Below are 14,407 nucleotides of genomic sequence, written 5' to 3' on the forward strand. Positions count from 1 at the left end.
AGTTCTGCAGGAAACAAAATGCAGTGTGGAATTTTCATGGGTACTGGATTGACATTCCTTGTGTGACAGGTACGAGCACTGCATAACAATGAGCTGCTTTGCATGTATGCATTATGCAAAGCAGCTCATTATAATAAAGTGGATTAAGGGCCCAAACATTGTGCAACAATACGTAAGATTGCCACATCATGTGATATTGCTGTTTAACATATGTTATGGCCCTTTCACTGCTGGATAATTCTCACCCTAACTTTAAAACTTAGGAAGTGGAAGGTGAAGTCACTTGCTCAACATCACAAGTAGCAGCAGTAGGCTTTGAACCTTAGCTTTCCTGGTTTATAGCCCACTGCTCTAACCATCAGGCTACTTTACTGAGCTTCCAAGATAGCATTTTGAACAATGTCCATGCCTCATTCAATCTCTTAACCTTTCCAGCTGCTCTCTTTAGTCTTTTTCTAATTTCCCCATTCTTTCATAGTCTCCCTATTTAAAATTATATGCTACTGCAATACATTTACTTAATGTCCTCCCTCCAGTGATTATCTTAAATGTGATTGCATTATGATTGCTATTGCTAAGAGGCTGTACTACATAAATCCTTTGTAACAGGTCATGTGCTCCACTAAAGTAATTCACCTTCTTGTCAATTCTAGGACCATCTGCTCTATCAAGCAGTCATTCATGGCATCAGGAAGCATAATCTGTGTAGCATGTCCCGATGAGACACTGACCCATTCGAAACTGAGGTAATGGAAACCTCCCATTATTATTGTGTTGCACAATGTATTTATCTTTCTCATTTCTGCTAGCATTTTACAGTCTGGTTCTTCATCTTAGCCCAGTGGATAGAAGTATGTGCCCACTGCTATGCTCGTACCTGTCACACAAGGAATTTCTATCCAGTATCCATGGAAAATGCACACTGCATTTTGTTTCCTGAAGAACTTTTATCCTGCTTGATGCTATGACATCTTTACATCCTTCCTGTTTTTCGAATATTTATTTATTTGGACATTTTATATACCATTGTTCCAAGTAAAGATCACAATGGTTTACAATAATGGCATTCATAGGTAGAAATCAGTGAATACAGTAGGATACATAGGAAGTATTCATAAACAGGCACTAACATATGTCAGTTCAATTGTTCAAGTACATATTAATTAAAGATCAAGGACATAAGACGTGAGATACAAAAATAAAATAAAATATACTGAAATAAAATAACAATTTCACATACTATTCTGTACGTTAAATTGAGATTCTTACAATCTCTTGTTAATTAGTTTATCATGCATCATTAATATCTCTTGTCCTTCTTGTTATTGTAGATCTCTACATTGTGATGTTTTAAGTTAGTATGTATGCATTTTTTAATAGCCAATAGGAGGTGGAGATGACAAGCGGTATATGCTAGTGGTGACTAACCATGGGTAGAACTGGTATAGCGCTAGAGAATCACGGATCCTTGTAGTGAGTTAATCAAAGAAATGAGGACTTAAAGCACGAGTTTCCACCTTTTATTCAGGAATACTTAGAGCGAGGTTTCGGTCCCCCGTCATGGACCATGTTTCACCCCGCGGGCTGCGCCGGAAGGGACAGAGACCCGGAGAACACTGATGTCAATGGAAAATGACGTGTGAAACAAACTTTAGCCCAGTAAATCTGAAAGGAAAGGTACCAGCAAATTCAATATGGCAAAAGAAATAGGTAACAGCCACAAGACAGATAATAGCAAAATGGTACCAGTCAGAGGAAATGCCAGAGATTGAACACGGGAACCTTGTGGAGGGTTGTTCAGAAAAATACTTCCGAGTGGCCACAGCTAGTGGCTCGCAGAAAGCTCTCAAACCTTGCTAAACGAGCGGCTTTCTAACCTTGAGCTGTGCAGTGAAGGCGTCTCCGCAAGGGCCCTATAAAATGGTGATGATGACGATGATGTCTTTATTACGGCCCAAGCATCTCAAAGCCCGATTCTCTTGTGCAATCAAATTTTAAAAAGTATGACATGACTTCTGTTCAATACTCTCAAGATCATGTAAAACCAAATTTTGAAATGTAAGTATATAAGAGTCTACGGGTCCTGGAGGAATCATGACATGTACTTTGGAACAACTATTGGCTTTCACTTATGTTCTAGTTTAAAAGCTGCTCTATCTCCTTTTTAAATGTTACTGCCAGCTGCCAGGTTCCACGCTAGCTAAAGTGAAGCCCTCCCCTTCCCCTTCCCCAGAATGCTATCCAGTTGCTAACAAATCTAAAGCTCTCTGCGCTGTACCATCATGTCATCCACACATTGAGACTGGAATTCAGCTTACCCCTATGTGTGAACTGGGAAACATTGCAACCTTGGAGGCTCTATATTTCAATCTCCTACCTAAAACCCTAAATGGAACTTCCAGAACCTCCCTCCTGCACCTTCTTGCCTTTTTGTGGATGATACTAAAATGTGCAACATCATACACCTGCTGGAAAGTGTGGAAAACATAGGGCGGGATATAGCAAAGCTTGAAGAATGATCTTGAATAAGTCTGGCAGTTAAGATTTAATGCTAAAACATGCAGGGTCATGTATTTTGGTTGTAAAAATCCAAAGCTACAGTACTGTATAAGGTAGTGGTATTCATTTCCAGTCCTCAAGGGATGCAAACCAGTCAAATTTTCAGGATACCCCTAATAAATTTGTATGAGATATACTTGCATACATACTACCTCAAATGTATGCAAATTTTCACATACATATTCATTAGGAATATTCTGAAAAACATAACCTGTTTACTAGGATGTGCTTTCTAGGGATGTGCAATCATTTTTCCCAAATTAGGCAATGTCAACAAAATTGCCTAATTTGGAATGGTTCGGGAGAACCGAAAAATGACCACATTTTTTCCAAAATTTCGGAAAAAATTCATTTTTTGAGTTAGTGCGCACTAACAGGAGTTAACGAGTGCCAACTCCCGTTACTGCGCGCTAACTCCCAATAGTATGCACTAACTCTGCCAGGTTAGTGTGTGCTATAGGGAGTAAGCGCACGCTAACCCGAAAATCGGGGCCCCAGAAAAAAAACCCTGAACCACGGGAAAAACAAAATTCCCACGAGGGGGCCCCGAAATGAAGCCTGACACAAAATTTTTACGCGAAGCACAACTCTAGTGCTTTCTTTTCAAATGACATAGACAATTTCAACAAAATTGGCTATATCATTCTATGTTGCTTTTAATAAGAAACAACAACAATAAAAAAAACCCATTACATATAGGAATTCTTTTCTTTTTCTATTGAGTAAGCACTAAACTGAAATAGTGTGCACTAACTTGAAACAGTGAAAATTAATCTAAAGTCATGCATTAAATCAAAGAACTCAAATAAATAAAAATAAATAAAAAATAATGCATACTATTTTAAGTTAGTGTGCAGTATTTCAATTTAGTATGCACTACTTTGAAACAGTGCATACTATTTGAGTAAGTGTGCCCTGAAAATGATACTTAAAATTATTAAAAGCGAAATTAAATAAAGGGAATTAAATAAATAAATATATATATATATATATATATATATATATATATATATATATATATATATATATATATATATGAAAATAAAATGAAACCTAATATTTTGCCATTCACACCCCTACTGTTTGCAGCCCTTGAGGACTGGAAGTGAATACTGCAGGTACAGGGGGCAAATTTCTTCTGTACACAAACCAGGAAAGGGATCTGGAGGGTGATCATATCTGATGATCTTAAGTGGCCACCAAGGTAGATAAGGTGACAGTAAAATCTAGAAGGTCGCTTGGGTGCATAGGGAGAGGACTAACCAGCAGGAATGGGGAAGTGACATTACCTCTGAATAAATCTTTAGCGTCACCTCATTTGGAGTACTGTGTACTATTGTGAAGACCACGTATTCAAAAAGATATAGACCAAACAGATTTGTTTCAGAGGACAGCTTCTAAAATGGTCTGTGGAGTTCATAATAAAGCATATGAGACAGCTTTCAAGATCTAAACATGTATTCTTTGAAGGAAAGTGGAGATACAATAGAGATATTTAGATACCGCCAATGAATCAATGCACAGGAGGTATGACTCCTTTCAATGGAAATGAGAATCTGGAACAAGGGGTCATGTGATGAGGATGAAAGAGGGTAGACTCAGGAGGAACCTAAGGACATGTTTTCATTTTACAAAAGAGGTAGTAGTCATATGGAACAGCCTTTTTGTGACGGTAGTAGAAGGAAGAACAGTACCAAAATTGAGATCATGGCAAAAGCACAAATGATGTCTGAGGGAGAGGTAGGGGCTATAAAGCTGAGCAAGAGATGGGATCTGCAGACTGGATGGGACATATGGCCTTTATATGTTGTCAATTATGCTTCCATATGTCTATGATTGGAGGTCATGGAAGGCGCGGGGGGCTTAGTGCTGGAAGAAAGAGGAGTTGAAAGTCTACAGAGATGGTAAGAAAGGACTAGAGATTTGTATGATGTGGAAGGGAGACTTGGCCACACTAGGCACAAATCCATTAAGCTAGTTAATACATTTTAAGGATGTGCTCTCGTTTTTAATAACATTGCCTATTTATTTTGATATCATTTCTAAATTGAAAGAGAAAACAAAATTCCATCAATTTTCGTTTACATTTTTCATTTAAGGGTAGATTTAAAAAAAAAAAAAAGCATGTGCCTCCATGTGCGTGTGCTACCCGACACATGCACATGGATGTATGATTTTATAACATGTGCGTGCCAGTGCACGCATGTTATAAAATCAGCGAGCCACGTGCTCATGCATGCTGGATTTTGTAATCCACGCGCGGGGGGGGGGGGGGGGGTGTTAGATTTTAGCTACACATTGCAGCTTTCCCCAGTTCCTTCCCAGTGCAGACTGGGAGGGAACTTCCCTACCCTAGCCTCCCTTCCCCTTCCCCTCTCCTCCCCACCCCTAAACCTAATCTACCTTACATTTTTTTTGTTGTTGTTGTTTAATTGCTGCTCCTCCAAAGCACAAGCAACTTGTGCGCATTGGCTGACTGCTGGCGTGCGCTTCCCTGGCGCAGCAGAAAATGGCCGCTTCACCAGCTCCTCCAGCACCGCCCTGCCCCACCCCCTAGGCCACTCCTCTCCACCCCCACAGACCGCCCCCTTTTCAGGCCCTGGAAGTTAATCGCTTACCGGGGTTTATGCCCGTGGCCGGGCCCGTTTGGAAATTGGCCCGGCCACATGCATAAACTCTGGGATTTACGTGTGCCGGGATTTAAAAATTTACCCTTTATTGTACACTGTTTTGATTTAGTGTGCACTGTCTGAGGGCATTGAGGGAACTTAGATTCATGGCAGCTCCACTGGCTGACCTTTTCAATGCTTTTTTTAGAGTCTGGGGTAATTTCAGAGGACTGGAGGGGGCAGATGTATTCCTATTCATAAAATGGGAAGTAAGGAGGAGGCTGGGAACTACCAACTAATTAGTTTGACCCTTATGATGAGCAAATTAATGTAATTGCTGTTATAACAGAGGATAATACAGTTTCTGGTAGGGATGTGAATTGGGTGCCCCATCGTTTCTGCTATCGGGTTCGTGTGGCCGCGGGAAAATCTCGGTTTCCCGCAGATCGGCATTTTTTTTTTTTTAGTTAAAAAAAACGTTAATTTTTGTTACTTTTTGTTATTTTTTGCTATTTTTGTTAGTGCGCGCTAACGGGAGTTTGCGCGCACTAATCCGAAAAACGATTTTTGATGAAAATTTAGGGGAAATGCGATCGTTTCTCATTTTTCACGAATTTTTGACAAATTAAGAAATATCGTACGATATTTTAATTCGTCAGAAAAACGATTCACATCCCTAGTTTCTGGAATCCAAAGGACTGCATGATCAGAGGAAGGATGGTTTTACTAAAGGTAGATCTTGTCAGATGAATCTGATCAATTTCTTTGATTGGCTGACCAGAGAGTTCCATCAAAGGAGAGTGCTAGATGTTGTGTACTTGGATTTTAGTAAGGCTTTGACACAGTTCTGCACAGGAAACATATATAAATTGAGCCCTCTTGGTATGGAACCTAGAGTGACTGACTGGTTTAGAAACTGACTGAGTGAGAGGTGACGAAGGGTATTGCTAAACAGAGTTTACTCTGAGGAGGGAGGCATTACTAGTGGTGTGTCTCAGAGATTAATCCTGGGACCAGTTCTTTTCAACATTTTCATGAGCTACTTGATAGAAAGCTAATCAGGAAAGGTTTGTCTTTTTGCCAATGATACCAAAATCTGCAGGGTAGAGGAAGATGTGGAAAACATGAGGAGGTATCTAACAAAGCTCAAGGAATGGTGTAAAGACTGGCAGCTAAGATTTAATTTTAACAAATGCAGAGTAATGCATTTCAGTTGCAAAAAAGCAAGGGAGAGATAGAGTATTGGAGGTGAAATTCTAAGCATAAAAGAAGAGTGGGATCTGGCAGTGAGTGTATCTTTAGGCTGCCAAGCAGATGGATAAAGTGAAGGCAAAAGCCAGAAAGATGGTAGTCTGCTGCTAATACCTATATTTATATAGCGCTGTAGTGAATCATTGTTGAATGTGAACCGATGTGATGTTACTAAACGAATATCGGTACATAAAAACCACAAATAAATAAATAAATAAATAAATAAATAAATAAGGAGAGGAATGGTGAGCAGTAAAAGGGAGGTGATAGAGCCCTTGTATAGGTCCCTGGTGAGACCTTATTTGGAATATCATGTAAACATTTGGAGACCGCACCTTCAAAAGGAAACCATTTGGAGTCAGACCAGAGCACCGCTACTAAAATGATCAGTGGTCTTCATTGTAAAACATATAGGGATAGACAAAGATCTAAACATTTAGCCTAGAGGAAAGACAAGATAGGGGAGGTATGATAGAGGCATTTAAATATCTCAAATGTTTCCATGCATAGGAGGCGAACCTCTTTTAATGGAAAGGGCTCTATCACCTCCCTTTTACTGCTCACCATTCCTCTCCTTATTTATTTTGCAGAATGGGGTCATGGGTTGAGAATGAAAGGGGGTAGATAGGAGTAATCTTAGGAAATATTTCTATACAGAAAGCATAGGGGATGCATATAATGGCTTCCCCGTGGAGGTGGTAGACAAATAAACAATTCAAGAAAGCATGGGATGAATACAGAGAATCTCTGAGGGAATGATGGGAATTGAATAAATTGGATGGATGGATGGATGGGCAGACTAGATGGGTTATATGGTTGTTTTTTTTTTTTCTGGTGTTGTGTTTCTATGTTTCTATTACAACTCAAATAATGTGCACTAAACAAAACAAAACAAAAACAAAAAAAAGAAATCCTAATAAAACAAAAAGAAAAGGGTGGAAAACTAAACAAAACAAAATAAATTGAAAATTGTATTAAAGCTCTAACTGGAAGAGAAGTGAATTACTATCTGAACATTTGTGGTGGAATACTGTCTGTTTATATACTCAATATGAGAAGGCTATGGCTGTGAAGTGTGGCCGTTTAGGAATCTGGTCCCAGGTATGGAAACCATTAGACGCCTATATCACTTCATTGTAATGTTTATTAGCTATTGTACTTGTGTATTGTCCTCTGGCATGATAATATCAATAGGATGATCTCTTCTCTTCTTTTTTTTTTTTTCTCATTTCTCTCTTTATATCTCTTGTCTTTCTCTCTACTTGTTTCTTTTCAGTTTCTCTTTTTCTTTTGTTGTTCTCTTCTTTTATTTTCCTCCGTCTTGAACTTGTGTGAATTTTGTTACAATCATGACCATCTTACTATGGTTTGATCATGTATTGTAACTTGTACTCTTATTGTACGTACTTTGGTTGTTTTGTTATAAAACTTCAATAAACATTTGTCACCAAAAAAAAAAGAAAATTGTATTAAAGCACACCTAATACATTTAAGCCTATTCATAGTAACATGAATTGAAAGTCCTGCCTTATAAGTGAATGTACATAAAATTTCTGTTGTGTTATAAGGAGTGAATTATGGAAGGACAAGTGCACAAAAATCTGAACAGCCAACAAAACCAGAGCAAATCACCTGATTGCCTGCATGCATCAGGCATTTGATCTCTGAGCATGCAGCTCCAGAATCTCTCTCCTGTAGTATGGGGAGATCTGTCATGCTGATAGCAGAGGGCAGGACTGAGATGGCAGCCCTGTTTTACTCCTTGTTCCTGCCTGTTTATCTTTACCTTACAGTTGATAGATGAATAGATAGATTTAATTATATATCTACCTTTTTTTCCCCTGATTCCACTTCACAGTAGGTTGAGGTTGAAGCCAGGGTGCCAAATAGGATCACATACATTTTACACAGGCAGTCCTTGAGGGGGATGCTTTTAAATGCTTGTTAATCAATGACTGTAAGCTAAAGGCTTGATAAGCTTTTCCTGTTCTCCAGGATGTTTGTTGAGAATATTACAGCACAGTTTATAGTCAACAGCTCCATCTTGTTATTTTGACATATTTTTGTGATTTATTTTTTCTTGCTCAACTACTTTGTCTCCCAAAGTGTCCAGTGGTAGCTGGTCCAAGAGGGCAAAGCCAAATCTATCACTATTCAGTTTCTATGTCTTTTAATATTTATTCATCTTTGCAGCAAATAAATTTTCCTCTGACTTTTTCAGGGCATAATTTAAATACATAAACCCTGGTTTAAGCACATAATCTGCTTTTGATAATCAGTCAGGGTGTTAGGTCGGAGGTGAACCCTTAGGCCGAGGTGGGGTTGATGCAACCCATAGGTAGGGACCTACGGGTCCCCACCATTGGCAGGTGGAGTGGGCTGCAGATAAAGGCCACTGGAGCTTCACCTATACTAGCCCTCGTTCCACGCGGGTTGAACCTTTGGGTGCCAGGACCGGCAGGACTTAGGTGGGCTTCGAGGTTGGTTTGTGAAGTAAGGCAGTTCAGCCCAGAGACAGCAGTCGATAGGTGGCATAGTCCTACCCTGGACAGGGTTCGGTACTGGAACTCAGGCACCAATGGAACAGAAGATAACTGGAGGTGCCTAAGAAAAGAAAGGCCGAAGCCTTGTAAGTCCACGTCCAGGAGATAGGCTAAAGGAGTCGTCACTGACAGGCTGCAATCTGGGCTGGTGGCAAGTGAAGGCCGTGGCAAGCAATGTAGAACTCTGGACATGGAGTAATCAGTAGCATAGTCGATCAAGGCAATGGTCAGAGCACGGAGAAGGCAAGCATAGTCAATCAAGGCAATGGTCAGGCCACGGAGAAGGCAGGCATGGTCAAACGTAGCAAAGGTCCGGGGTTGGAGACAGGCTGAAGAGTAGTCAGACATAGCAAAGGTCCGGGATTGGAGATAAGCCAAGGAGTCATCAAACAAAGCCGAGTCGAAATCAAGAAAGTCAGTCCAACACATAGACAAGGCAGGTACGAGGAAGACAGGAATCAGGAACCACAGGAGCCTGGAACACGACGTAGAGATGATTCTCTACCAGCAACGAGTACCCGGAGAACAAGGAGACCTGTTGCAAAGGCAATGCTATGGAGCGAGGCCTAAGCTTATATACGCTGAAGAGTTTGTCGTCAGCATCCAGGGCCGTGGCCAGGTTCCCGCTGCGGGCCCTTTAAAAGAATCAGCGATGCATGCGGCGCCAATGGCGGCATCTCTCCGTGGGCCACACAGAGAGGCCTGACGAGCAGGGATATTTTGGCTGGCAACACTGGGCACTGGAGGCGACCCGAGGTCAGAGCTGGCAGCCCACCACTGCCAGTGAAGAGGAACCAGGAGCTGGAGTCCATACAAGAAGGTGAGAGGGCCATGCCGTGGGTCTGCCGCGGGCGGCACGTGTAACACAGGGGTTTGCATAATTGGGTTTTAAATATACTTTTATGTACACACTGACCAGAGGCATTCCAGAGAACAGGGCTAGGGTGGAGCAGCTGCAGTGTTTTGCTGGGGAAGGGGGGGGGGGGATTCTTTCTCCTATTCCACCAATTGCTCAAGGATTTTCAAAACATATTTATGCACATAAGTTCACTTTGCAAATTCTTGGTAAAGTCTATGTGTATGTCATTAATTCTATGGGGCTGTTTGAAAATGACCCTCCTTGCTGGAGATTTTCAGAACAGCCCACATCAGTTAAAGTCAGTGAGTACTTTGTGTGTACATTAAATTTCTGTCTACAAGCCATCTCTCAATGGTTTGTTGAAAATACATTGGCTGTAATGCTGAAAAAACTGAGTTGTTGAAAATAGGGTCAGGGAATATCCCTGTTAACCCAAGTTTGAATGGTTTAGAACTGGTCCTTAAAGATCAGGTAAGGTCCCTAGGAGTGATTTTGGACTCCACATTTTCTAAGTAAAAACGTGTTTGCAAGCTGCAAGAAATACTTATTACAGAATAAAATTACTGAGGCATTTGAAACCATTCTTGGAGTTGCCTGCACTCAAGACGGTGGCCTATGTCCTGGTTCTTTCATATCTTGATTATTGCAATGAGATGTTTCTGGGATTCAGGGAAAAGTGATCCAAAAATTACAACTCATTAAAAATACGACTGCCTGATTAGTCTTGGGAAAATCTCAAAGTAGTTTGGCCAGACCATTGTTAATGGAACTGCATCGGTTACTCATAGTGGATAGATGCAATTTCAAGAACTTGGTTCTGGCATTTAAAATTTTAAATGGATTTATTTTATTTATTTAACACTTTTCTATACCGACCTTCATGGTTAAAAGATTTAGTTCTTCCTCATTGAGGAAAATGTAGTTCTTCCTCATTGAGGGGAACTTTACAATGGCATGTTGCTAAAAGAAATTTATGATCTGCAGGAAGGTGGTATTTGGATCTTCCACCGGTAAAAGAATGTATTCATTCTCGACTGGGTGCGAGATCAATTTTCAAATATAATCCCAAGTCTATGGAATAGCTTGCCTCTGGAGGAAACGGAAGAGTCAAATTTGTCTACAATTCGGAAGAAATTAAAGACTTGGTTTATGTTTGCAAATAATTAACATTTGCCATATTGTTTATAAATAATTAACATCTGTTCTGGATATGGCAATAGGCATAACTTAACTTGTACAAGAAAAGGGTTGTGACAAGACTATGCTGGGAATGTTGTTTTATGGTTTTTTATGTTTTTTTTATTGTAATCAATGATGTTTTATTTTTTTAGGTTTTTGAAGTTTTGTACATCACTTTCGGCAATATTTTATCTAGAAAGCGATTAACAAATGAGAATAAATAAATATTTTCAAAGTGGAGTTATGCATAAAAATATGCTGTGAAATTTTCAGGTGTCCACAGAACCGGCGCTGACATACCTGCCCGTATTCTACCTGCTCCCAAGCAAGTGTAACTTTGTGAGCATGTATTTCCATGCTTTCTTTGGCAAATCAAACATTTGCATATAAATTATGCTCCTGCCCCAACTTCACCCCTGGGAACACCTCTTAATAATGCAGGTAAAAGTAAGCACAGAATCACTTTCCCACATATCTTGATGTGCTTAATCCTCCCTGGATACATTTTGAAAGGCCATTAAGTGCATTAAACTAGGTTTTATGCACATGCATGGATTTGAAAATTACTCCCCCCCCCCCAAAAAAAAAAAAAAGTCTTAGACAACTGCAGTTCCTGGGCATCCAATGGAGTAACCATTTCTAGTTTTAACAGAGGCCCATCCCCCTGAAACCTGTATTCCCGGCCACAGTTATATTACTGCAAGTCCTCTATTTAAATGAAGGCTAGATCGAATCAAGACTATGCATGTGCACACATGTCCTGCTTCTGTGTTACATATCGTCCTGCTCTGGCTGCCTGCTCAGGAAGAGCTTGATATCCACAGCCTTGCTAATTTGTCCTGGCTTCTTCTCAACTAGGCTGTTTTAGCAGAGTGTGTGACAGGAATAGGGTGCTGGTCACAATCTTCTTCACCCCTACCAACACAATCTGAGATTGCAGAGGTTGGGTGGGAATGAAGATCCAGGCTGGGAAAAGAAAGCAACAGATGGGACATATGCCCCCAAAATAAAAAAAGTATTTTGCCTACTCAATTTAAGATCTCAACCACCACTGTCTTTAACAATCATATTTGTAAGAGCAATGACTCAATGACTGCTGCTCCCCACAATCCTCAGATGGCACAGTGGGGAAACAAAGGCAGGGAAAATGTATGAAACTCAAATGACCCAATCTATTAAATTACATTTACTTTAAATTATATAATGCTGTATGGTAGTGCTATATGTATTATTGAGGACTGTCCATGTTGGTCAACAATTATTTCTTGACATGGACTGCTTTGAAGTGTGTGTGTGTGTGTGTGTGTGGGTGGGTGGGTGGGTGTGTTTGTAAACATTGTAGTCATTGGTCTTTGAAATTTGTATACCATGTTGCCCGTTAACATAAATGTTGACTGGGTTACTCGGGTAGTTCAGCAGCAACATTTGCACTGCATTGCAGAGCACTTGGTTTGAGTCCTACCTATAATTGCTCCCTGGGCTAGCAGAGGCTTGGGATGCTGCAGTGCCAGTGTTCAGAGCCTCTAGAGTGAAAAAGTCCTCATCATCACACAGTACCGTCACATAGTAACCAGATTTAACACCAACAATTGAAGGGTTTTGTACAGAGGCTTGTTATGTAGTTCCAAGCTGAGTACTGTCACTGCAATGTCTGGACCAAGTGAGTTGGGAGGGTGTACAAAACAGGGAACAATCCCCGGGTGATTGTGAATGAAGGCTCATGAGAGTCTAATCAAAACCCTGGATCTAATTAAGCCTGAAGGTCAAAGAAGCAGGAAGAAACTGATGGACTGAAAATAAATGAACATGAATGTTGGCTTTAAGTACCCTATTTCACAGTTTTACACATGCTAATTCACTGTATTTATTTTCATACAGTAGGTAGTATGCATTCTTTTCAGCTTTCTAGCTTTGGAGAGATGATTAAGTAAAGTACCCTAGCTGTTTAATTTATGTACCTTATTGTTCATCGGTAGGCATTCTGGTCCTGGAGTCCCAAAAAACAGGTCAGGTTTTCAGGATATCCACAATGATTTTGCATGGTTAGATTTGCATTCACTGCCACCATTGTATGGAAATCTATCTCATGCATATTCATTATTGCTGTCCTGAAAACAAATCCTGTTAGTGGCGTTCCAAGACTAGAGCTGACTACCCTGTTATAGTATTTTTTTCCTTTTTATTTCAATTTGCAGTGCTAGAGTATATTGTTGTGATTTTAGTATGGCTTTATGCATTTGTACATTCATCCATGCATTGTAAAATACTGTGAAATAAATCATTTCTGTACCTCCATGCAGTCTAAAAATGCCTGCATGGCAAAAACAGGCCAGATAATTCTGTTTCCCAAGCTGGCTGCACAGCCAGTTAAACCGTGTGATGCTTTTATCTAAGCAATACTTTAATGAATCTATTCTTCTAACTGGGTTTGTTTCCATTCTGTAAGTTTCCTCTGCTCCTCTATGTATGACTGAAGAGGAAACAGGGGTTATCTTATGCACCAGCCACTTTCAAGGACTGAATAAACTGAAGGCAAGAAATGAAGATCATGCATATATATGAGATATCTAGTGCTTTTCAATGTGTTCCTGTTGAAAATGATCTCAACCTTAAGAGGCTGAGGTCACTTTTAATAGAGTAAATTACAGGACCATGGTTTAACCTTGCCGGGTCTGCTAAGAGGAAAGTTATTATCATGCCTCTGGACAGAGGGATGCATAGATTGAGACAGCACACAAGCACTTTTCTGCTGTGAGTAGGAAAGTGTTAAGAAGATGGCTCAATCTAATCATTATAATTCATGATACAAGAGTCAGATGAGTTGGAATTTTGTTTTCAATTATTTTCATCTGCCTTTCTGATTGCTATTTAGATTAAAGATCAGAAAATTAAAATTTGTATTGAGAAAAAAGACATTTTTGGACTAATATAATTGAGTTAACCCCAAAGGTAACTGAATCATGCATGCTGGACATCGAGAAATGTAGAAGAAAAGCAATGAGATTCTGAATTGGAAGCCCACCTTTTCCCATGGCCAAAAAGCAATGCCCAAAATGATGGTTTAGATGAAGAAACTAGATCTGGATGTTGGAAAAGAACATGGAAAATTATAATTCACTTCTGCATAAACCTAAAAGATGTTAGATGAATTCTTGTAAATAGTTAATGCCAATGTTCCTCTTTTTCCTAGTAAAAGTCATTATAAACTAAAGAGGTTGATTTTCTTAGGGTCTGTCTGGCTAACTTTTGAACTTAGACAATACCAAGAACTGAATATTTTCCCCCTTGTCCCCAGCTAAATTTTGTGCGGCAACTTGACCCAGGTAAGAAGAGGTGACACTGAGCGCATTCCCAGAGCTGCTGTTTCACTTTGCCCAGGCAGCACTAGCATTGTCCAAAGTTAATCA

The 14,407-nt window shown here is 40.0% G+C and overlaps 1 long non-coding RNA gene across 1 annotated transcript in view; it reads left to right on the forward strand.

The window, feature by feature from the left end:
* The window catches only part of LOC115088708, a 121,367-nt gene extending 107,317 nt beyond the window's left edge, over nt 1–14,050 (forward strand). Inside the window, exons 3-4 of the long non-coding RNA XR_003855829.1 lie at nt 654–746; nt 13,950–14,050. This is a non-coding gene — a long non-coding RNA (uncharacterized LOC115088708). The remainder of the gene's footprint in view (nt 1–653; nt 747–13,949) is intronic.
* Nucleotides 14,051–14,407: the final 357 nt, after the last annotated feature.

The sequence above is a fragment of the Rhinatrema bivittatum genome, chromosome 3 (assembly GCF_901001135.1).
Source record: "Rhinatrema bivittatum chromosome 3, aRhiBiv1.1, whole genome shotgun sequence".
Classification (NCBI taxonomy): domain Eukaryota; kingdom Metazoa; phylum Chordata; class Amphibia; order Gymnophiona; family Rhinatrematidae; genus Rhinatrema; species Rhinatrema bivittatum.